Source organism: Palaemon carinicauda, chromosome 21 (genome assembly GCF_036898095.1).
Source record: "Palaemon carinicauda isolate YSFRI2023 chromosome 21, ASM3689809v2, whole genome shotgun sequence".
Lineage (NCBI taxonomy): Eukaryota > Metazoa > Arthropoda > Malacostraca > Decapoda > Palaemonidae > Palaemon > Palaemon carinicauda.
Window position 1 is genome coordinate 114,331,209 of NC_090745.1, and position 25,287 is coordinate 114,356,495.

Genomic DNA, 25,287 nt, shown 5'->3' on the forward strand with positions numbered 1-25,287 from the left:
CGTTTAGGGAGAACACTCTGGTTCGTTAAATTTATTTTTTAATTTCCATTTTCTTTTTTTTCTTTACCATTTTCATCCCATTTTCTTTTTATGTACCATGGGAACCTAAATAAAAAATTGTAATACTTTTCTTATGCATTTTATTTTTTGAATTCCTCGTTAGTTACAATGTTTGAATATGGTAAACATATCTTGACAGCTTGATGAAATGTAATATCTTTTTAATGGCATACTTAATAATGTCAGTTGCATAAGAAAATTTGGTATATACGAAATTACTTAAAAATACAAGAAATTTAATCTTGAATGATAATTTATGGCAAAAAAAGTGACATACCTCTGCTAATAGTATAACTACATATACTGAATAAGTAAAGGTAGATGGTCCAGCATTTTGACGTCAGTGATATGGACATTACTGACTACTTAAGTGATAACCTAGGTTCATTATAGAGCTGGAAAAGGTTCATTCATGAGATTGGGTACCAGATATTTGAATAGATAATTTGGGTAAATTTCTTCATTCATAACAGATATGAGATATCTGAAGTTGGACAATCTCGGGGTTTAAGCCATTGGGGTCAATTCTTAATATTCCCAATAATCAATGGTGACTATAGGGCTATTAAGAATTAACTCCTATGCTAAACCCCAGTACTACGCAACTTACTACGTATCATTTCTGTTAAGAATGAAAAAGTTGATTCAAATTAACTATTCAACTATTTTGAACTCAATCTCATGAATTAACCCTTTCAAGCTCTGACTATAATAAACCTAGGATTTGACTAGAGTAGTCAATAACGACCCATATTACTGACGTCAAAATGCTGGACCATTTACCTTTACTTATTCAATATATGTAGTTATACTAATAGCAGTGGTATGTCACTTTTTGCCATAAATTATCATTCAAGACTTAAGCTCTTCTACCTTCAAGTATTTTCGTCCATACCAATTTTTCTTATGCAATTGACATTATTGAATAGCAGCTATTATTTACAAGAAATATTTGAAATAACAATTTAAACCAATATACAGTTATGAACTATACAAGCATCTCCATCTCAAGTTTTACCATTATATTTGTACAAATATAATCATTAAAAAAAAAAAAAAATTAACATAAAAAGCAACTGGTTTTAAGCTTTTCATATCTGCCTAATTACATTATTATTTTCACATCCCATTTATATTTTTTTTTTATTTGCGAAGCAATTCTACTTATTCTCATCAAATTGATAATTTCAACCACTTTCTTTTTTTTTGCAAACTAATTCTACCTATAAACTCACTTTTAATAGTTTAAAATGTAACCTTCTAATCAAATTGAAAATTTCACCCACTTTTTTTTTTTTTGCAAAGTAATTTTGCCCGTAAACCGAATTTTAAGAGTTTAAAATCTACACTTTTAATCCACATGAAAATTTCAACTACAACAATACCCTATGAATCTGAATATTATTTTAAAAGTACCAACCTTTAAGATACAATTTCAAAATGATATCTGCCTAATTACCTCTTTAGATTCGTGTCTTATTTATATGAAGTTACTTTTTAGATTTCCAAAGCTATTCTACCCTAATAACCCCTTTCAACATTTTAAGGGATACCAATCTACATTTCTAGGCCAATTGAAATTTCCAAAATACACTACCCTCTAAATGTGTACACGTAATAAAAGAAATTTTTATATTACTTCAAAATGTTACATTGGAAGGAATCTCGCAGGTATTCACCAAATTGTTTCATCAAACCTTTGTTTTTCTTTGAGCTTCCCTAAAAGTAATTATTCCTCCCATTGTCCTAAATAACTGATCTCAACCGGATTACTTATCTTTTCTCAGAAGCAGTGCCTACGTGAAATTCTTAAACCCTTTTAGGTTTAGCCTACGTATCAAGAACCCAGATGTACCTGAGCATTCTCTTTACAAACATATTGACCCTTTCATTAAGTTTAACTACTTTAATCAAGCCTTTTAGGAATAATCTTGAAAGTTTACTTTAAAACCAAATATTTGAGTTTCCCTAAAAGTAATTATTCCTCCAATTGTCCTAAATAATTGGTCATATCCTAAATAACAGATTATTTTTCTTTCCTCAGAAGCAGTACCTAAGTGCAATTCCTAAATCCCTTCCAGTTTAACCTACGTATCAAAAACTAAATGTATATGAGCATTTCCTTTACAAAATATTAATCCTGGGTATAACTAATCCTTAATTAAGCCTTTTAGGAATCATCCTGAAAGTTAACATTAAAACCAATATTAGAACTCTACTTTAAGCGAGAAATATTCCGTGAATGTTAATTTAAACCTAACTTCACTGATGTTTTTTAAGACTACCATAACTCACATTACTATTCCTTTCATAAAACATCTTAATAGAAATCTACTTTGTAAAATGTTCCAAACTAGAACTGTTATTAACTATATAAGCTATATTGTAGACTAGATCACGAAACAGCTGATGCCATCTCTTGTATATAAAGAACATGAAAAGCTTAAAACCAGTGGACAAGATATTCTATCCTTTTGATAGCAATTTTGTCATTCTAATACTGTATTATTAAACAAATTAACATTCACTAGATTGAAGAAAAATAAACAGGATCATCTACTGTAAACAAGCTTTTGGAATAATCAAAATATTGATATTTTGGGAAAATTATTAATTCAATGAAAATAATTAAAACATTTGATGTGAAGTTTTGAGATTAGGCTTACAGACACAGGCAAAAAAAAAAAAAAAAAAAATCTAAACTTATTTATAAACAGGTATATTTATGTTGTGGATATAACCTTAATTCCAAGATATGAGAGAGAGAGAGAGAGAGAGAGAGAGAGAGAGAGAGAGAGAGAGAGAGAGAGAGAGAGAGAGAGAGAGAGAGAATATTAGCCTTCTAATACTTAGCAATACTATTTAAGACTTAAATACTTGGATTCCCTTCATAAACATTCAAAATTACTATAATCATCAATGGACCAGTTACACGCACAATAAATTTATTCAATATATAAAAAAACGAATTCTTTACAAAGCATACTTGGTTCTCTCTCTCTTCAAGTGAAATATTTGGAAATAATTCTAGTACTGGGGATTTATATAGTCATCAAATAAGAAGAATGTATGCCATTATTAATAGAGGAAAGGAAATAGGACGGTTATTTTGAAATGTATAAGCTAAATCAGCAATAGGCATTTTTTACTTTAGCATATTCTGAAATATATAAGACAAAATCTTCAATTAGCATCTTTTATTTATCTAGTATATTTTGAAATATATAAGATAAAAAATCATCGATATTAATTTTCTACTTCTCTCGTATATTTTGAAATATACTGCATTAGCAAAAATCACCAATTAGCATTTATTTTACTTCTCTAGTATATTCAAAATAGCAAAACTTATACACGTGTAGATTCCTAGAATATATGCTATCCCCCCCAACCCCCCAAAAAAGTGTTACTGAACTGTGACAAACTGTGGCTAATTAGAAAACCAGACTTTTTTTTCTTATCTAGTAGCTACGATCTTAAGCATATCTGCTTATACCTTTTTAAAACATAGGCCTACCGTACATTCGACGTTGTGTAGGAGATAATTTCAATGTCAGTAGCTACTAATTGGATGAGAATCTCGAAAGGCAGAGATGAAATGGTATACATAGAGATGAAAAAAATATTCATAGTTAAAATAAGTAGTTGGAGGTTATATCCACATACAAATAATGTAATAGAATTTAAATTAATTGCTAAAAAGATGATTAATATAAATTTCCCTTTAGACACACATTTAGATAACTTGTTTACAGTACAAAATTCTAAAAATAATACAATCCTGATGTTAAGAGGTCAAGAGGAAATTAACATTTAACAATAGTTAATAAAAATTGAAAACATGAACAGCAAATTTCTAAGGCAGAAGTCTTTCCTCATTTACAATTGATAGTCTTACCTGATTGTTATTGTTAAATTTACCTTTTCAAAAAAACATTTATAATAATACATAAGGCCACTCCATTCAACATGAACTATAATAATTTCGGGTAATTATTTTAAGAGGTACTTGGAACCAATTAACTATTCAAACGATTGTGATTGTTTAATATCAAATAAAACTTGAGAAATTGCAATCTGAATTTTAATCAGAAAAGTAAATGTAGATCTGGACCTGATTTTCAAATTAAATTTTAGACGTTTAAAATCTACTAGAAAAAATAGCTTCACTTGTATTTACAAAGGGAAAGATACAGAAAATTCAAAATTAACTAAAATAGCTTTATATGCACTGACTGTAAAGATTAGGAGCCAGTAAAATACTTGCTACTAAACTGAGTAAAAGTTAATGGCTTTTATAATTAAATTCCAAAAATATACACTTTGATAAACTTCAAATAATCTGGTGATATTATAAATGACTTAATTACTTTTAACTCAACTTCTGTTCTTCAATTCTCAGTTATTGACTACTATTGAACTAATGTGATATAAATGGAGTGACCTTTGTAACACACAGATCCCTAAAATCTCAATAACTCTAGTAAATTGAGCATTTAGATATTTGAAGGGCTATAATTATATTTCTCATAAGGGTTTTCACTAGGGTTTCCAACTATACTCCATTTTTATTTTAATGAGGCGTATTTGCACTGACTCACAGCGGTGCCCTTATAGCTCGGAAAATTTCCTGCTATTTGTTGGTTAGAATTATCTTGTCCAACCAATCAGCGATCAGGAAACTTTTCGGAGCTAAAAGGGCAACCCTGCTAGTGGGTGCAAATCTGCCTCACTAAAAAGAATTGATTATAGGTTGTAATTTGGTTAGTGATAATAGTAACAATAAAATGTTTGATGATAGTGTGGCCACTTCAGTCGAGACGATTTGCTACTCCTTTTGAAATTAAATTTTGTCTTCTGAAACCTTCTGGAATTTTTTTCTGTAGTAAATCCTAGAATATTCGCTGCAGATGAAGCTTCATCTTGACATCACGAGGAATGTCTTACAGCAGTTTAATTTTCTAGCTTGAGCAGGAGACTTATTTCATTTTCTTTTGATGACTCTAGTCTGAAAAATAAATAAAATATTAATTTTACAGATATATCTTTCTTACTCTAATATTTTACTGTGCACTTCAACATCATGACTACACTTTTGGTAAAACATTCTGCATGATAAACTAAAAATAAAAAATATTCTAAAATATTGGAAATAGTGACATATTAGACATGTTCACTACATTCATAATAACAAATATTACAACCCAAAGTATACCTTGTAAAGCAAAAAAGTATTAATTCCTAAATCATAACAAAGATAGTCATTCAAGAAGTGTAGTGAAAGATGACTTGTGGTATTCCACTGCTTTCTTCAAGAGATATTCAATAAACCATAAATTCCCAGAATAAAACATTCTACCTTACACCACAGAGGATACCTGGTCAAAAACACACAATACTCATAAAAACATTTATATAAAAACGATGTGTATAAATTTTGAGCAAAAACAAGATTTACTGACACAGTAACAGTTTCAGGAGTAAAATAATGCTTAGTATACAAGAGTATAGTGCTGTGCAAATGAATAATTATTATGTTCCCCTCACCTAAAATAAGACCTGCAACTTCCTAAATTTATCAAGGATATATACCACTCTCGTAATTGAAATGGCTTTCTAAACTTTTATTATATAACGTGGATCCTCCATAAAACAACTCCAGCTATCCTATCATATAAATCAATTTAAGTGAATTTTCTGGTTAACCTTCAATTAATATATCAGCTTATTCCAACATTCTTCACCATCTTACTTATCTAGTTTAACTATAGTAAACCTTATCACACAATCTTTGACTTACTTAATACATCTAAGTGAATTTTCTGGTTAACCTTCAATCAATGAACCAGTTTATTCCAACAATCTTCACCATCTTACTTATCTAGTTTAACTATAGTAAACCTTATCACACAATCTTTGACTCACTCAATACATCTAGGTGAATTTTCTGGTCAACCTTCAATCAATGAACCAGTTTATTCTACCAATCTTCACCATCTTAACTAGTTTAAATATGGATAACTTTATCACAAACTCTTCGACTCGCTAACCTAATCTCGACTAGTTCACTGACAAGCTTATTCGATGTTGTTTTTTACTTACAGGGTATACTTTAACTAACCTATCCAAAACTATTAACTATTAACACAACAGCAATATGACTTTTGCCAATGATTAACCAATGTTACCTTAAATCAATGAAAAATCTATCCAACCTTATTCTTTAATATAATCCTGCCTTTATCCACCATTGGCTGCCTTATCCTACCTTTGTCTCATCGAATTACTAACTTAATTTAGCATAACTATCAAACTAGTATGGTTTTGACTATTATAATGTGTTTACATCACCAAATCTTTAGAAAGCGTCGGCATGACTCACACAACTGCAAGCTCCTAGATTTTAGTACCCCTTTGTATAAATCTAAGCCATGCACATGAGGTAGACAGTGCTAAATAAGTCATGTTGGATTATTACTGGCATTCTAAAACCAACACCTCTACCATCTTCATACAAAGTAGACGGTATCCCACCATCCAATATAAGACGAGAAATGCTAGCAAGAACTGAAAAAATACACAAATCAATGACCCCTTGCATCCATTCCACAATCATCAGGAAGCAAGGCCAAGACTGAAAGCCAGCAAAAGCTTCGCAACAGTGAACGGACTAGAACCTTTTCGGACAGCTACTCACAAGCTAGAAAAGAGGCAGGAAAGCGACTGATGGCCATCCAATGAGGAGCTGCCTAGCCTAAACGAAGGGATGCCCAGTGAAACAATCCTCACCAAGAATGACTGGGTAACTCTAAACATAGCAAGAGTAAAAGTGGGTAAAACTGGATATAACGGCCACAAATGGGGGTTGCCCATCATTTCATGTGGCCTAGACTTGTGAAGAAGTAACAGGTTAACAACCAAATGTCATAAGGATTAATAGTCCTGAGTTCCCCACAGGAAGGTGCAGGTGCTTGATCCCACAGGGACTGGTCACTTGCCTCCGGTATATCAGAAGCACCTGTTACGCTATCTTTTAGGGGGCATGTATGGAAAGTAAAGGAGACGGTAGCTACCAGAAATAACCTCTTTGGCAAATTCAAAATGGGAAATAAATCCTTAATCTTAAGACAAAAACACCTGTGGCACTCAACTACTCCACTGGCGAATACTGCTCACCAGTCTGGGAAAGGTCATGTCGTCCCCATAAAGTTAATGACAACCTCAATCAAGCATGTCACATAATTACTGGTGCCCTAAGACCAATGCCCCTCCCAGTATCCTTTAGATTGACAGGCATTACACCATCAATTATCTGCTGAATAGCCCCTTCAAAGACCCAAAAATATAAACAAGAGAATGATGAAAAGCACCCATGCTATGATCACTGAATGGTTAGAAAGAGATCAAAATACTGCAAAAGTTTCATAATCACCACTATCCTTGACCCCATGGAGTATCAAATTGCCCTCTGGAATGCTGGAGAGAAACAGACCACAGCCCACCAGGTGAAGCCATACAGAGCCCATGTCAGTTTCTTCCCCATGGAACAAATCTCTGTAGAAAGGATTGGGTTACTCTTAATCGAGTACGAGCTACAGTTAGAGGACTGCTAACAATCTTCATAAGAGGGGTCTCGCCCCCTTTGCTGAGGCCCCATGTGGGCATCACATACAGACAATGAACCACATACTTTGTGGGTGTTAAAAGCAGCCAATCTGTACAAATTTGAAGCTCTAAGAATGTAAACAGGCTGCTACGCAGTGGGTACAATGTAAGCGTGAAAAGATATGATGATGAAATGTTACACTAGGCTCATGCTCCAGTTAACCTTACAAAGATACACAAAATTAAGATTCTCTAAAAAGGAAAACTTTCCTTTGTTATATCTTTCAGACCTCTTCCTCCACTGATCATAAGTAAATGTGCACTTGACAAAAATAAACTATTATAACAAACCAAAGTAAGAAAAAGTTCCAACAGTGATGGTTTATAATTAGGACCCTGGTAGCATCACATTCTGTAACCAAGCAACCAAAGACAAAAGTGGCTTAGCTCAGGCAGGCAGGTAGGTGGCTAATCCTCACCTACCCATTAATACTACTGTATCTATCGTTCCAGCTAGCGCATAAGTTATCGCTTATTTATGGGACAAAATGAATAATTATGTTAATGTAGGATCAAATGATTTCCCAATGAGGTCGTCATAATTGTAGGATAGAGTGGGGAATGTAATTGCATAGTCAACAATATTTGGGTGGTTATTATGAGTATCATATGTGCACAATGCAAAAATCATTGTTTTCATTTATTAATTAAAAGACAACAAATCAAGTGAAATTCAGCTGGGGAAATATCTTTGTAATTTTCCTCATTTATCATCATATTTTACTTATTTTCAGTGGTCGCATACCCTAAAAAAAAACTTGTTTTCCCACTACAGTATTTCCTCTTAGCAATGTTAGCTTTAGGAATGTTCTTCCATCCCCCCCCCAAAAAAGGTTCTTTTGATACATAATCTTTTGAAACAGTGTAAATTGCATTTAAATAAGATTAATATTGCAGAATACTTATTTTTGCTTGCAGTTAACCTGATTTATCCCGCTCAAGTTGAAGATATAGCATTCATTGCTGTTCAAATATTTTGCGATACATAGTCTGTTTATATTAGATAATAGTGTTTGTTAGAAGATATGATACTAATTTTCTTCTCTTATAAGTGAGAACCATATATTAATGTGTCCAGCATTTCCAACCATTAGTTTTTACTCTTCTCAACCTCTTAAATGGCACAATTATCGTGGATTCTCAGTGGGAAATGATGTTTTACAGGTGGGGATACCATAAAAATTGAATTATACAGTGAACGAACGAGACGAGCATAAATCACACCAAACTCAGCTAGAAAAATACATGTAACAAGTGCGTCACAGGAAACCTGGGATTAGGGTGGGGAAAACAGTGAAAGATGATTGTACGGTATCACATCTAAACATCGCCACCTAGCATAGCCTCAGGTGCTATTCCTCATGGATTGTAGTCTTCATCCACTAAGTATTCCATTTGATAAATAATGATGATATGTCACTTGGTAAACATTAAACAGATCTTATGTACATTACACAGAGCTTCTTATATATATATCACTTACTTTGATTAAATGCCAGTATAAATAGACTGTATTCTCCCTAAAGCACTTATTACAGAAGTGACAGCCTGCAAGTAAATTAAGATGACCTTATTATATATCTTTTTCCCGCACAAGCATTTTCAACAAACACATTAGCCATTAAGTAACTCCATAGGGTTTAGGAAAGGATTGTTACATAAACCTTTGAGACCTGTAGCATAAAACTTTTGGAAGTTTCATTGGGTTCAAAAGGTCAGTTAGTAAATACATCAGATATGAAAAAGTCCTAAATCCATAGGACAAAAGCATAAGCCATTGATTTGTAAAGCCGCAAAAAAATTGAGACAACTGTTCTTAGATAAATATATGATACTTTAATTTATAGCTAAATACATGGTCCATACATTTTTTGTTAGTGTTATTTTGTGATTAATCCATTTTTTAAAATGAATATAGGGAGCAAACCACCCGTTTATAATATGTACAAACCCTCCCACATACAATAACAATCCTATGGAATCCCCAGTGGGAAACCAGGGTTTTAGGTTGGAAAAAAAAAAGATGATTTTCAGCAATAGGAATAAGAAATGTATAATAAACACAAGATAACGAGTTGCAAAATTATATGATTTGTGTAAATGGCATGAAAGTAAAGTATCTGATTTACCTGTGATTCACATTACCTCACTCGTTTCACTCGCATTTACATTATCTTACTGCTCTTCTGTTCTGGCAAGTGGTACAATGATGTGCCGCCCAATCCTTCCTCGTGAACAACTACTTAAGTATAGCATCCCACAATCAGTCTCAATAGTATAGAATGGACTTAGAAAAGTCGCTTTCACATTTTAGTCAATCGATACCCAAGTTATTATGCCCAAGCCTCATTGGCCATAAAGAGAAGAATGACAAAATAGTCAGCACTCAACCATTTCTTGTATTGTATTCATGTATAGCTATAAATTGAACAGCAAATATATAATATTTTACCTTCTGGCCAAATACATGAACCATACATTTTCCCTACTTAGTATGTTGTGATTTACTAATTTTTTTACCATGATTATTAGGGGAAAACAGCTGTTCATAAGTTTCATACCCTCCCCCCATCATAATAATGAGGGGCTCCATTGTAAGTGGCGCAAAACTATATCATAAATCCATATGATTCACGTATCATTCAATTAGTTTTTGTAATCTTGTGACTCATTTTGCTAACAAATAAACATTATCTTAATGACCCAATGTTCCTTTCAAGCATGTGCTGTGCTATCAAAATATCATAATTATCTATAATTTATATCACGTACCTCAAATGGCTCTGCTCTACTTTGGCTCGCTTGCACAGAACATGAACCATATATTTTCCCAACTCATTCATTTTTTTACCATGATCATTACGAGACAACACCTGTTAATAAGGTTTTCTACTCCCTCCCTATAATAAAAGATTATGGGGGACCCTAGTATAAGTGGAGTGAAACTAAATCATAATTGCCTATGACTCATTTGTCCCTCAAATAGTGTTTGCACCACCGTGAGTCATTTTGCTAAAAAATAAACATTATCTCACAATTTTTGTGCTCTGACAAGCATTACATGGTTATGCTGCACATGCTATCCACAGAGTCACTACTGAAATATCATAAGTACTGTAGGCACACAGCAATCCTTACCTCAAATTTGTGAGGTAGATGGTCGAGGGTCCTCTATCGCTGGAGGGAGCACTGGGTCAGGATACAAGTTGGTAGCTTGAAGCAGGAAATGATGTGAACGCTCACACCTCCTGTGGTGGTAAAATAAACACATATTAGTATGATAGTTCATGAAAAAACAAAATACAAATATTCAAAATTCGTATTAAAATGAATTTTACCTGGTGGATAAAGACAGATAAATATTGAACAAAACATTCTTTTTGCATTCCACCACCGAGAATGTAATTTTTTACATCTTCCTAAAACCTCTCGATATTTTGGATATGGTTCGTGTAAATGGCATGAAGGTAAAGTATCTGAATTATATATGATTCACATTACGTCACTCGCTTCACTCCCATAAACAATATCTTACTGCTCTTCTGTTCTGGCAAGTGGTACAATGATGCGCTACACAATCCCTCCTCGTGAGCAACTACTTAAGTATAGCATCCCACAATCAGTCTCAAAAGTATAGAATGGACTTAGAAAAGTGGCTTTCACATTTTAGTCAATCGATACCCAAGTAATTACGCCCAAGGCTCATTGGCCATAAAGAGAAGAATGACAAAATAGTCAGCACTCAACCATTTCTTGTAGTGTATTCCTGTATAGCTATAAATTGAACAGCAAATATATAATACTTTACCTTCTGGCCAAATACATGAACCATATATTTTCCCTACTCATTATCTTGTGATTTATTAATTTTTTTACCATGATTATTAGGGGAAAACAGCTGTTCATAAGTTTCATACCCTCCCCCCATCATAATAATGAGGGGCTCCATTTGGGAAAGGTCATGTCATCCCCATAAAGTTAACGCCAACCTCAATCAAGCATGTCACAATTACTGGTGTCCTAAGACCAATGCCCCTCCCAGTACCCTATAGCTTGACAGGCTTTAAACAACCAATTATCTGCTGAATAGCCCCTTCAAAGACCCAAAAATACAAACAAGAGAATGATGAAAAGCACCCATGCTATGATCACTGAATGGTTAGACAGAGATCAAAATACTGCAAAAGCTTCATAACAACCACTAGCCTCGACCCCATGGAGTATCAAATTGCCATCTGGAATGCTGGACAGAAACAGACCACAGCCCACCAGGCGAAGCCATACAGAGCCCTTGTCAGTTTCTTCCCCATGGAACAAATCTCTGTAGAAAGGATTGGGTTACTCTTAATCGAGTACGAGCTACAATTGGAGGACTGCTAACAATCTTCATAAGAGGGGTCTCACCCCCTTTGCTGAGGCCCCATGTGGGCATCACATACAGACAATGAACCACATACTTTGTGGGTGTTAAAAGCAGCCAATCTGTACAAAATTGAAGCTCTATGAATGTCAACAGGCTGCTACGCAGTGGGTACAATGTATGCGTGATAAGATATGATGATGAATTGTTACACTAGGCTCATGCTCCAGTTAACCTTACAAAGCTACATAAAATTAAGATTCTCTAAAAAGGAAAACTTTCCTTTGTTATATCTTTCAGACCTCTTCCTCCACTGATCATAAGTAAAAGTGCACTTGACAAAACTTAACTATTACAACAAGCCAAAGTAAGAGAGAGTTCAAACCATGATGGTTTAAAATTAAGACCCTAGTAGCAACACATTCTGTAACCATGCAACCAAAGACAAAAGTGGCTTGGCTCAGGCAGGCAGGTAGGTGGCTCATCCTCACCTATCCATTGTTACTACTGTATCTATCGTTCCAGCTAGCGCATAAGTTATAGCGTATTTATAGGACAAAAGGAATAATTATGTTAATGTAGGATCAAATGACTTCCCAATTAGGTAGTCATAATTGTAGAATAGTGGGGGGAATGTAATTACATAGTCAACAATATTTCGGTGGTTATTATGACTATCATATGTGCAGAATGCAAAAATCATTGTTTTCATTTATTAATTAAAAGATAATAAATCAAGTGAAATTCAGCTGGGGAAATATCTTGTCATTTTCCTAATTTATCATCATATTTTACTAATTTTCAGTGGTTCCATGCCATAAAAAAACTTGTTTTCCCACTACTGCCTCTTAGCAACATCAGCTTTAGGGAGTGTTCTTTCATCTCAAAAAAATGAAGGTTCTTTTGATACCTGATCTTTTGAAACAGTGTAAATTGCATTTAATTAAGATTAATATTGCAGAATACTTATTTTTGCTTGCAGTTAACCTGATTTATAGCATTCAATGCTGTTCAAATATTTTGATACATAGTATGTTTATATTAGATAATATAGTTTGTTAGAAGATATGATACTAACTTTCTTCTCTTATAAGTGAACCATATATTTATGTGTCCAGCATTTCCAACCATTAGTTTTTACTTTTCTCAACCCCTTAAATGGCACAATTATCGTGGATTCTCAGTGGGAAATGTTTTACAGGTGGGGATACCATAAAAAGTGAATTACACAGTGAACGAACGAGACGAGCATAAATCACACCAAACTCGGCTAGAAAAATATGTGTATCAAGTGCATCCCAGGAAACCTGGGATTAGGGTGGGGAAAACAGTGAAAAATTATTGTGCGGTATCACATCTAAACACCACCACATACCATAACCTCAGGTGCTATTCCTCATGGATTGAAGTCTTCATCCACTGTAAGTATTCCATTTGATAAATAATGATGCTATATCACTTGGTAAACATTAAACATCTTCTTATGTACATCACTTACTTTGATTAAATGCCAGGATAAATAGACTGTATTCTCCCTAAAGCACTTATTACACAAGTGGCAGCCAGCGAGTAAATGAAGATGACCTTATTATATATTTTGTTCTCCCACAAGCATTTTCAACAAACATATCAGCCATTAAGTAACTCCATAGGGTTTAAGAAATGCTTGTTGGATAAAACTTTGAGACCTGTAGCATAAAACTTTTGGAAGTTTCATTGGGTTCAAAAGGTCAGTTAGTAAATACATCAGATATGAAAAAGTCCTAAATCCATAGAACAATAGCATAAGCATAATTATTCACCATTGATTTGTAAAGCCGCAAAAAAATTGAGACAACTGTTCTTAGGTAAATATATGATACTTTAATTTATAGCTAAATACATGAACCATATATTCTTTTTAGTGTTATTTTGTGATTAATCCATTTTTTAAAATGAATATAGGGAGCAAACCACCCGTTTATAAGGTGTATAAACCCTCCCCCATACAATAACAATCCTATGGAATCCCCAGTGGGAAACCAGGGTTTTGGGTTGGAAAAAAAAAATGATTTTCAGCAATAGGAATAAGAAATGTATAATAAACACAAGATAACGAGTTGCAAAATTATATGATTTGTGTATATGGCATGAAGGTAAAGTATCCTATTTACCTGTGATTCACATTACGTCACTCGCTTCACTCGCATAAAACATTATCTTACTGCTCTTCTGTTCTGGCAAGTGGTACTATGATGCGCTGCACAATCCCTCCTCATGAGCAACTACTTAAGTATAGCATCCCACAATCAGTCTCAAAAGTATAGAATGGACTTAGAAAAGTGGCTTTCACATTTTAGTCAATCGATACCCAAGTAATTACGCCCAAGGCTCATTGGCCATAAAGAGAAGAATGACAAAATAGTCAGCACTCACCCATTTCTTGTAGTGTATTCCTGTATAGCTATAAATTGAAAAGCAAATATATAATACTTTACCTTCTGGCCAAATACATCAACCATATATTTTCCCTACTCATTATCTTGTGATTTACTAATTTTTTTACCATGATTATTAGGGAAAACAGCTGTTCATAAGTTTCATACCCTCCCCCCATCATAATAATGAGGGGCTCCATTGTAAGTGGCGCAAAACTATATCTTAAATTCATATGATCCACACGTCCTTCAACTGGTTTTTGTAATCCTGTGACTTACTTTGCTAACAAATAAACACTATCTCACTGCTCCAATGTTCTTGCAAGAGGTACATGGATGTGCTGTACTATCAAAATATCATAATTATCTATACAATAATTTATATTACATACCTCAAACGGCTCGGCTCCACTTTGGCTCGCTTGCAAAGTACATGAACCATATATTTTCCCTGCACATTCATTTTTTTTACCATGATTGTTAGGGGACAACACCTGTTCATAAGGTTTTCTACCCCCTCCCTATAATAAAAAAAAATATGGGGGACCCTAGTATAAGTTGAGTGAAACTAAATCATAATTACCAATCATAATAACCTATGATTCACTTGTCCCTCAAATAGGTTTTGCATCGACCGTGAGTCACTTTGGTAAAAAATAAAGATTATCCCAGAGGTTCTCTGTTAAGGCAAGCATTACATGATTATGCTGCACATGATATCCATTCACTACTTAAGTACCATAAGTACTGTAGTCATACAGTAATTCTTACCTCAAATTTGTGAGGTAGATGGTCGAGGGTCCTCTATCGCTGGAGGGAGCACTGGGTCAGGATACAAGTTGGTAGCTTGAAGCAGGAAATGATGTGAACGCTCCGACCTCCTGTGGTCGTAAAATAAACACACATTAGTATGATAGTTCATGAAAAAACAAAATACATAAAATTCAAAATTCGTATTAAAATGAAATTTACCTGGTGGATAAAGACAGATAAATATTGAACAAAACATTCTTTTTGCATTCCACCACCGAGAATGTAATTTTTTACATCCCCCTAAAGCCTCTCGATATTTTGGATAGGTGCAACCTGTCTGCATCCATAGATTGACATAGAATTGCACATATCCTCAAGAGGCAAGATCTGTATAGCTTTTCCATGAATCAATCTGGATTAAGCACCCCAACTTAATAAAATGTTTTATCAAGGGCACAAGTGAGTGTCCCTTTTTTGCCAAAGTTTTTTTGCTCTCCAGCTCTATGCCACCAAATACCCACACCAGCCAAAGGCTACCTTTGTTGTATTTGGACACTCCAAACTTCGATTCATCTAATTCACCGACTATGCCTCACCTAAAATAAAACATGCAACTTCCTAATTTTATCAAGGAAATATAACACTCGTAATTGAAATGGCATACTAAACTTTCATTATATATAGCATGGATCCTCCAAAAAAATAACTCCAGCTATCCTTTCATATCAATCAATTTATCCAAGTGAATTTTCTGGTTAACCTTCAATCAATGAACCAGCTTATTCTATCAATCTTCACCATCTTAACTAGTTTAAACATGGATAACTTTATCACACACTCTGACTCACTAACCTAATCTCGACTTGTTCACTGACAAGCTTATTCGATGTTGTTTTTTACTTACTGGGTATACTTTAACTAACCTATCTAAAACTATTAACACAACAGCAATATGACTTTTGCCAATGATTAACCAATGTTACCTTAAATCAATGAAAAATCTATCCACCCTTATTCTTCAATATAATCCTGCTTTTATCCACCATTGGCTGCCGTATCCTGCCTTTGTCCCTTGACCGACCAATCATTGTCTCATCGAATTACTAATTTTATTTAACCTCAATAACGAACTCAATATTGTTTTGACTAATATAATGTGTTTACATCACCAAATCTTTAGAAAGCGTCGGCATGACTCACACAACTGCAAGCTCCTAGATTTTAGTACCCCTTTGAATAAATCTAAGCCATGCACATGAGGTAGACAGTGCTAAGTCAGTCATGTTGGATTATTACTGGCATTCTAAAACCAACACCTCTACCATCTTCATACAAAGTAGACGGTATCCCACCATCCAATATAAGACGAGAAATGCTAGCAAGCACTGAAAAAATTCACAAATCAATGACCCCTTACATCCATTCCACAATCATCAGGAAGCAAGGCCAAGACTGAAAACCCGCAAAAGCTTCGCAACAGTGAACGGACTAGAACCTTTTCGGGCAGCTACTCTCAGGCTAGAAAAGTGGCGGGAAAGCAACTGATGGCCATCCAATGAGGAGTTACCTAGCCTAAACGAAGGGATGCCCAGTGAAACAACCCTCACCAGGAAGGACTGGGTAACCCTAAACATAGCAAAGGTAAAAGTGGGTAAAACTTTATATAACTGCCACAAATGGAGGTTAGCCATCATTTCATATCGCCTAGACTTATGAAGAACTAACAGGTTAACAGCCAAATGTCATAAGGATTACAAGTCCTGAGTTCCCCACAGGAAGGTGCAGGTGCTTGATCCCAGCAGGGACTGGTCACTTGCCTCCGGTATATCAGAAGCACCTGTTACGTTATCTTTTAGGGGGCATGTATGGAAAGTAAAGGAGAAGGTAACTACCAGAAATAACCTCTCTGGCAAATTTGCTAATTCAAAATGGGAAATAAATAATCAATCTCAAGACATAAACCCCTGTGACACACAACTACTCCACTAGCGAATACTGCTCACCAGTCTGGGAAAGGTCATGTCATCCCCATAAAGTTAATGCCAACCTCAATCATGCATGTCACATAATTACTGGTGCCTTTAGACCAACACCCTCCCAGTACCCTATAAAATGGCAGGCATTACAGCACCAAATATCTGCTGAATAGCCCCTTCAAAGACCCAAAAATATAAACAAGAGAATGATGAAAAACACCCATGCTATGATCACTGAATTGTTAGACAGATCAAAATACTGCAAAAGCTTCATAACCACCACTAGCCTCGACCCCATGGAGTATCAAATTGCCACCTGGAATGCTGGAGAGAAACAGACCACAGCCCACCAGGCGAAGCCATACAGAGCCCATGTCAGTTTCTTCCCCATGGAACTAATCTCTGTAGAAAGGATTGGGTTACTCTTAATCGAGTACGAGCTACAATTGGAGGACTGCTAACTATCTTCATAAGAGGGGTCTCACCCCCTTTGCTGAGGCCCCATGTGGGCATCACATACAGACAATGAACCACATACTTTGTGGGTGTTAAAAGCAGCCAATCTGTACAAATTTGAAGCTCTATGAATGTAAACAGGCTGCTACGCAGTGGGTACAATGTAAGCGTGATAAGATATGATGATGAATTGTTACACTAGGCTCATGCTCCAGTTAACCTTACAAAGATACACAAAATTAAGATTCTCTAAAAAGGAAAACTTTCCTTTGTTATATCTTTCAGACCTCTTCCTCCACTGATGAAAAGTAAAAGTGCACTTGAAAAAAATTAACTATTATAACAAGCCAAAGTAAGAGAGTTCCAACCATGATGGATTAAAATTAGGACCCTGGTAGCAACACATTCTATAATCATGCAACCAAAGACAAAAGTGGCTTGGCTCAGGCAGGCAGGTAGGTGGCTCATCCTCACCTATCCATTGTTACTACTGTATCTATCGTTCCAGCTAGCGCATAAGTTATCGCTTATTTATAGGACAAAAGGAATAATTATGTTAATGTAGGATCAAATTATTTCCCAATGAGGTCGTCATAATTGTAGGATAGAGTGGAGAATGTAGTTGCATAGTCAACAATATTTGGGTGGTTATTATGAGTATCATATGTGCACAATGCAAAAAACATTGTTTTCATTTATTAATTAAAAGACAATAAATCAAGTGAAATTCAGCTGGGGAAATATCTTATTTTCCTCATTTATCATCATATTTTACTTATTTTAAGTGGTCCATATCATAAAAAAACTTGTTCTCCCACTACAATATTTTCTCTTAGCAACGTTAGCTTTAGGAGTGTTCTTTCGTCTCAAAAAAAATTGAAGGTTCTTTGATACCTGATCTTTCGAAACAGTGTAAATTGCATTTAATTAAGATTAATATTGCAGAATACTTATTTTTGCTTGCAGTTAACCTGATTTATCCCGCTCTAGTTGAAGATATAGCATTCATTGCTGTTCAAATATTTTGCGATATATAGTCTGTTTATATTAGATAATATAGTTTGTTAGAAGATATGATACTAATTTTCTTCTCTATAAGTGAGAACCATATATTAATGTGTCCAGCATTTCAACCATTAGTTTTTACTCTTCTCAACCCCTTAAATGGCACAATTATTGTGGATTCTCAGTGGGAAATGATGTTTTACAGGTGGGGATACCATAAAAAGTGAATTACACAGTGTACGAACGAGACGAGCATAAATCACACCAAACTCAGCTAGAAAAATACATGTAACAATGCGTCACAGGAAACCTGGGATTAGGGTCGGGAAAACGGTGAAAGATGATTGTACGGTATCACATCTAAACATCACCACCTACCATAGCCTCAGGTGCTATTCCTCATGGATTGTAGTCTTCATCCACTGTAAGTATTCCATTTGATAAATAATGATGCTATATCACTAGGTAAACATTAAACATCTTCTTATGTACATCACTTACTTTGATTAAATGCCAGGATAAATAGACTGTATTCTCCCTAAAGCACTTATTACACAAGTGGCAGCCAGCGAGTAAATGAAGATGACCTTATTATATATTTTGTTCCCCCACAAGCATTTTCAACAAGCATATCAGCCATTAAGTAACTCCATAGGGTTTAAGAAATGGTTGTTACACAAAACTTTGAGACCTATAGCATAAAACTTTTGGAAGTTTCATTTGGTTCAAAAGGTCAATTAGTAAATACATCAGATATGAAAAAGTCCTAAATCCATAGGACAATAGCATAAGCCATTGATTTGTAAAGCCACAAAAAAATTGAGACAACTGTTCTTAGGTAAATATATGATACTTTAATTTATAGCTAAATACGTGGTCCATATATTTTTTGTTAGTGTTATTGTGTGATTAATCCATTTTCTAAAATGAATATAGGGAGCAAACCACCCGTTTATGATATGTACAAACCCTCCCACATACAATAACAATCCTATGGAATCCCCAGTGGGAAACCAGGGTTTTGGGTTGGAAAAAAAAATGATTTTCAGCAATAGGAATGATAAGAAATGTATAATAAACACAAGATAACGAGTTGCAAAATTATATGGTTTGTGTAAATAGCATGAAGGTAAAGTATCTGATTTACCTGTGATTCACATTACGTCACTCGCTTCACTCGCATAAAACATTATCTTACTGCTCTTCTGTTCTGGCAAGTGGTACTATGATGCGCTGCACAATCCCTCCTCATGAGCGACTACTTAAGTATAGTATCCCACAATCAGTCTCAAAAGTATAGAATGGACTTAGAAAAATGGCTTTCACATTTTAGTCAATCGATACCCAAGTAATTACGCCCAAGGCTCATTGGCCATAAAGAGAAGAATGACAAAATAGTCAGCACTCAACCATTTCTTGTAGTGTACTCCTGTATAGCTATAAATTGAACAGCAAATTTATAATACTTTACCTTCTGGCCAAATACATCAACCATATATTTTCCCTACTCATTATCTTGTGATTTACTAATTTTTTTACCATGATTATTAGGGGAAAACAGCTGTTCATAAGTTTCATACCCTCCCCCCATCATAATAATGAGGGGCTCCATTGTAAGTGGCGCAAAACTATATCTTAAATTCATATGATTCACACGTCCTTCAACTGGTTTTTGTAATCCTGTGACTTACTTTGCTAACAAATAAACACTATCTCACTGCTCCAATGTTCTTGCAAGAGGTACATGGATGTGCTGTGCTATCAAAATATCATAATTATCTATACAATAATTTATATTACATACCTCAAACGGCTCGGCTCCACTTTGGCTCTCTTGCACAGTACATGAACCATATATTTTCCCTGCACATTCATCTTTTTTACCATGATTGTTAGGGGACAACACCTGTTCATAAGGTTTTCTACCCCCTCCCTATAATAAAAAAAAATATGGGGGAACCTAGAATAAGTTGAGTGAAACTAAATCATAATTACCAATCATAATAACCTATGATTCACTTGTCCCTCAAATAGGTTTTGCATCGACCGTGAGTCACTTTGGTAAAAAATAAAGATTATCCCAGAGGTTCTCTGTTATGGCAAGCATTACATGATTATGCTGCACATGATATCCAGTCACTACTTAAGTACCATAAGTACTGTAGTCATACAGTAATTCTTACCTCAAATTTGTGAGGTAGATGGTCGAGGGTCCTCTATCGCTGGAGGGAGCACTGGGTCAGGATACAAGTTGGTAGCTTGAAGCAGGAAATGATGTGAACGCTCACACCTCCTGTGGTCGTAAAATAAACACACATTAGTATGATAGTTCATGAAAAAACAAAATACATAAAATTCAAAATTCGTATTAAAATTAATTTTATCTGGTGGATAAAGACAGATAAATATTGAACAAAACATTCTTTTTGCATTCCACCACCGAGAATGTAATTTTTTACATCTCCCTAAAACCTCTCGATATTTTGGATAGGTGCACCTGTCTGCATCCATAAAATTTTCTGAATGATTAACATAGAACTGCACATATCCTCAAGAGGCAAGATCTGTATAGCTTTTCCATGAATCACTCTGGATTAAGCACCCCAACTTAATAAAATGTTTTATCAAGGGCACAAGTGAGTATCCATTTTTTGGTTGATCAACCAGTTTTTTTGCTCTCCAGCTCTATGCCACCAAATACCCACACACCAGACAAAAGTCTACCTGTGTTGTATTTGGACATTCCAAACTTTGATTCATCTATTTCACCAACTATGCCTCACCTAAAATAAGACCTGCTACTTCCTAAATTTATCAAGGAAATATAACACTCGTAATTGAAATGGCATACTAAACTTTCATTATATATAGCATGGATCCTCCAAAAAAATAACTCCAGCTATCCTATCATATCAATCAATTTATCCAAGTGAAATTTCTGGTTAACCTTCAATCAATGAACCAGCTTATTCCAACAATCTTCACCATCTTACTTATCTAGTTTAACTATAGTAAACCTTATCACACAATCTTTGACTCACTCAATACATCTAAGTGAATTTTCTGGTTAACCTTCAATCAATGAACCAGCTTATTCCAACAATCTTCACCATCTTACTTATCTAGTTTAACTATAGTAAACCTTATCACACAATCTTTGACTCACTCAATACATCTAAGTGAATTTTCTGGTTAACCTTCAATCAATGAACCAGCTTATTCTATCAATCTTCACCATCTTAACTAGTTTAAATATGGATAACTTTATAACACACACTGACTCACTAACCTAATCTCGACTAGTTCACTGACAAGCTTATTCGATATTTTTTCCTTACTGGGTATACTTTAACTAACCTATCCAAAACTATTAACACAACAGCAATATGACTTTTTCCAATGATTAACCAATGTTACCTTAAATCAATGAAAAATCTATCCAACCTTATTCTTTAATATAATCCTGCCTTTATCCACCATTGGCTGCCCTATCCTGCCTTTGTCCCTTGACCGACCAATCAATGTCTAATCGAATTACTAATTTTATTTAACATCAACCTAAATATTATTTTGACTATTATAATGTGTTTATATCACCAAATCTTTAGAAAGCGTTGGCATGACACTCACAACTGCAAGCTCCTAGATTTTAGTACCCCTTTGTATAATCTAAGCCATGCACATGAGGTAGACAGTGCTAAATAAGTCATGTTGGATTATTACTGGCATTCTAAAACCAACACCTCTACCATCTTCATACAAAGTAGACGGTATCCCACCATCCAATATAAGACGAGAAATGCTAGCAAGAACTGAAAAAATACACAAATCAATGACCCCTTGCATCCATTCCACAATCATCAGGAAGCAAGGCCAAGACTGAAAGCCAGCAAAAGCTTCACAACAATGAACGGACTAGAACTTTCGGGCAGCTACTCACAGGCTAGAAAAGCGATGGGAAAACGACTCATGGCCATCCAATGAGGAGCTGCCTAGCCTAAACGAAGGGATGCCAAGTGAAACAACCCTCGCCAAGGACTGGGTAACTCTAAACATAGCAAGAGTAAAAGTGGGTAAAACTTGATATAACCGCCACAAATGGGGGTTAGCCATCATTTCATATGGCCTAGACTTGTGAAGAAGTAACAGGTTAACAGCCAAATGTCATAAGGATTAATAGTCCTGAGTTCCCCACAAGAAGGTGTAGGTGCTTGATCCCACAGGGACTGGTCACTTGCCTTCGGTATATCAGAAGCACCTGTTACGCTATCTTTTAGGGGGCATGTATGCAAAGTAAAGGAGAAGGTAGCTACCAGAAATAACCTCTGGCAAATTTGCTAATTCAAAATGGGAAATAAATCCTCAATCTTAAGACAAAAACCCCTGTGGCACTCAACTGCTCACCAGTCTGGGAAAGGTCATGTCATCCCCATAAAGTTAACGCCAACCTCAATCAAGCATGTCACATAATTACTGGTGCCCTAAGACCAATGCCCCTCCCAGTACCCTATAGATTTACAGGCATTACACCACCAATTATCTGCTGAATAGCCCCTTCAAAGACCCAAAAATATAAATAAGAGAATGATGAAAAACACCCATGCTATCATCACTGAATGGTTAGACAGAGATCAAAATACTGCAAAAGCTTCATAACCACCACTAGCCTTGACCCCATGAAGTATCAAATTGCCATCTGGAATGCTGGACAGAAACAGACCACAACCCACCAGGCGAAGCCATACAGAGCCCATGTCAGTTTCTTCCCCATGGAACCAATCTCTGTAGAAAGGATTGGGTTACTCTTAATCGAGTACGAGCTACAATTGGAGGACTGCTAACTATCTTCATAAGAGGGGTCTCACCCCCTTTGCTGAGGCCCCATGTGGGCATCACATACAGACAATGAACCACTTACTTTGTGGGTGTTAAAAGCAGCCAATCTGTACAAATTTGAAGCTCTATGAATGTAAACAGGCTGCTACGCAGTGGGTACAATGTAAGCGTGATAAGATATGATGATGAATTGTTACACTAGGCTCATGCTCCAGTTAACCTTACAAAGATACACAAAATTAAGATTCTCTAAAAAGGAAAACTTTCCTTTGTTATATCTTTCAGACCTCTTCCTCCACTGATGAAAAGTAAAAGTGCACTTGAAAAAAATTAACTATTATAACAAGCCAAAGTAAGAGAGTTCCAACCATGATGGTTTAAAATTAGGACCCTGGTAGCAACACATTCTATAACCAAGCAACCAAAGACAAAAGTGGCTTGGCTCAGACAGGCAGGTAGGTGGCCCATCCTCACTTACCCAATGTTACTACTGTATCTATCGTTCCAGCTAGCGCATAAGTTATCGCGTATTTATAGGACAAAAGGAATAATTATGTTAATGTAGGATCAAATTATTTACCAATGAGGTCGTCATAATTGTAGGATAGAGTGGGGAATGTAATTACATAGTCAACAATATTTGGGTGGTTATTATGAGTATCATATGCGCACAATGCAAAAATCATTGTTATTAAAAGACAACAAATCAAGTGAAATTCAGCTGGGGAAATATCTTGTAATTTTCCTCATTTATCATCATATTTTACTTATTTTCAGTGGTCCAATACCATAAAAAAACTTGCTTTCTCACTACAATATTTCCTCTTAGCAATGTTAGCTTTAGAAGTGTTCTTTCATCTCAAAAGTATGAAGGTTCTTTTGATACCTGATCTTTTGAAACAGTGTAAATTGCATTTAATTAAGATTAATATTGCAGAACTTATTTTTGCTTGCAGTTAACCTGATTTATCCCATTCAAGTTGAAGATATAGCATTCATTGCTGTTCAAATATTTTGTGACAGTCTGTTTATAGATAATATAGTTTGTTAGAAGATAAGATACTAATTTTCTTCTCTTATAAGTGAACCATATATTAATGTGTCCAGCATTTCCAACCATTAGTTTTTACTTTTCTCTACCCCTTAAATGGCACAATTATTGTGGATTCTCAGTGGGAAATGATGTTTTACGGGTGGGGATACCATAAAAAGTGAATTACACAGTGTACGAACGAGACGAGCATAAATCACACCAAACTCGGCTAGAAAAATACACATATCAAGTGCGTCACAGGAAACCTGGGATTAGGGTGGGGAAAACAGTGAAAGATGATTGTACGGAATCACATCTAAACACCACCACCTACCATAGCCTCAGGTGCTATTTTTCATGGATTGTAGTCTTCCTCCGCTGTAAGTATTACATTTGATAAATAATGATGCTATCACTTGGTAAACATTAAACAGATCTTCTTACGTACATAACACAAGAACTTCTTATATACATCACTTACTTTGATTAAATGCCAGAATAAATAGACTGTATTCTCCCTAAAGCACTTATTACACAAGTGGCAGCCAGCAAGTAAATGAACATGACCTTATTATATATTTTGTTCCCCCACAAGCATTTTCAACAAACATATCAGCCATTAAGTAACTCAATTGGGTTTAAGAAATGGTTGTTACATAAAACTTTGAGACCTGTAGCATAAAACTTCTGGAAGTTTCATTGGGTTCAAAAGGTCAGTTAGTAAAT

General features: G+C 35.0%; 1 long non-coding RNA gene across 1 annotated transcript in view; it reads right to left on the bottom strand.

Moving 5' to 3' along the window:
• Positions 1-123: 123 nt before the first annotated feature.
• Positions 124-25,287, bottom strand: part of LOC137615423 (uncharacterized) — a 30,939-nt gene continuing 5,775 nt past the window's right edge. The window contains exons 3-6 of the long non-coding RNA XR_011039237.1: positions 20,876-20,985; positions 15,274-15,383; positions 10,864-10,973; positions 124-5,068 (exon numbers count right to left, since the gene is read on the bottom strand). This is a non-coding gene — a long non-coding RNA (uncharacterized lncRNA). The remainder of the gene's footprint in view (positions 5,069-10,863; positions 10,974-15,273; positions 15,384-20,875; positions 20,986-25,287) is intronic.